A 1,987-nucleotide genomic window follows, 5' to 3' on the forward strand; every position below is an offset into this window, starting at 1 on the left:
ATACACTCTGAAGTTTGGATATGCAGACCTATGGGAAGGGACAGGTAAGCTGAGATAATCAATTATGAATGAGACTTCTTGGGACATTTACATGGCTCACCACCATGTGAGAATGAGACCGACCAAAGCTGACTAGCTTATATGGTTCAAGTGGTGTTTTCCAAATTACTGTTTAGAACCCATTAGTGAATCGTGGAATCAATTCGGTTGGTTATAACTAGCGTTAACACACACACACACACACACACACACACACACACACAAGAAAAATACCAGCATTAATCACAAGTAATCAGTACAAACTGTTTCATTAAAGTTTGGTTTCAATGATGTGTGAGTATCAATATCATAGGTGTGTGTGCACTGATGTAAAATTGGTGAAAAAAAGTGCAAACTACTATGTTAGAAACAGAATGAGGCTCAGGGAGTTAAGATGGCAGAGGAGTCGGGGTCCCCTTTTTCAGCCGGTCCCCTGAGTTGAGCTGGATAGGTACCAGACCAGCCTGAACACCCACAGAATCAGCCTGAGACGCAGGAAGATACATCTGGATCTCTGCCGTGAAACCGCTCACAGGTATCGGAAGATAAATGGAAGGGAGAGGGAGCCACCGCATTTGGGCGCTGGGAAGCGGTAGCCACCTGCATGGGGGAGCGGGCGGACTCGCGGACTGGCACCTGTGAGAGAGCAGACTGAGACCGTGAGCCGGGAACGTGCACCACCAGACTGAAAACTGGAGCTCCGGAGTGCACGAACCACACTGAAACGGAGCTCTGGAGTGCGAGCTCCGGAGTGCACGAACCACACTGAAACGGAGCTCTGGAGTGCATGGGGCCAGCTGGCAGCTGGCGGTGTTAGAGACATAAAGGACAGAGACACGCCGGCCCTGAAAGTGAGGGCTGGGACGCCGGGTGTGGGGCGCATATCCCGGGATGCTGCAGGGTTGAGCAGCACCAACAGAAGCAGAGTTAAAGTGGCCAGGAGACCCCAGTGGAGACAGTCTGCGATCCCTTTGTTCTATGAGAGAGCCTGGGATTCGGCTACTCCTGCTCTGACTCTCAGAAGAGGCACAGCAAACTGCCAGGGAAAGCTGCCAGAGAACAAAAGCCTGGAAATACCAGCTCACGGTGTGCCCATCCCCATCCCCCCTCGCAGGGGACAGGGAGACTCTACCCAAACAGGGTTGCCTGAGTATAGGAGCGGCAGGCCCCTCCCCCAGAAGGCAGGCTGAAAAATCAAGAAGCCAACATGCCTAAGGTCCCTATAAAACAAGCGCACACTGCCTGGGTCCTGGTCAATAATTTGGGCTCTGGACAGCCCCTCAACCTCTCCTCATAAGAATGATGAGAAGGAGAAATCTCCGACAGCAAAGAACAGACAATGAGTCTGTGGCCTCAGCCACAGAACTAATGGATATGGATAAAAGCAAATAATCAGAAATGGAGTTCAGAGTAACAATGGTCAAGATGATGTGTAGACTTGAAAAAATATGAACAAAAATATTAACAAGAATATAGAATCTCTAAGGGTGGAAATGAGAGTGAATATGGCAGAAATTAAAAAAACTATGAATCAAATGCAATCAAAACAAGATGTGCCCTCCTCACTACCCATCAGCAGCCTATCCCATTCCCTCACCCCCTCCCCTCTGAAGCCCTCAGTTTGTTTTCAGAGTCCATAGTCTCTCATGCTTCATTCCCCCTTCTGATTACCGCCCCTTTCTTTATCCCTTTCTTCTCCTACCGATCTTCCTAGTTTTTATGTTCCATAGATGAGAGTAACCATATGATATATGTCTTTCTCTGCTTGACTTATTTCACTTAGCATTATCTCCTCCAGGGCTATCCATGTTGCAGCAAATGTTGAGAAATCGTTCTTTTTGATAACTGAGTAACATTCCATTGTACATATGGACCATATCTTCTTAATCCAGTCATGTGTGGAAGGGCATCTCGGCTCCTTCCACGATTTAGCTATTGTGGACAATGC

Source organism: Ailuropoda melanoleuca, chromosome 4 (genome assembly GCF_002007445.2).
Source record: "Ailuropoda melanoleuca isolate Jingjing chromosome 4, ASM200744v2, whole genome shotgun sequence".
In the NCBI taxonomy this organism is placed as follows: Eukaryota; Metazoa; Chordata; class Mammalia; order Carnivora; family Ursidae; genus Ailuropoda; species Ailuropoda melanoleuca.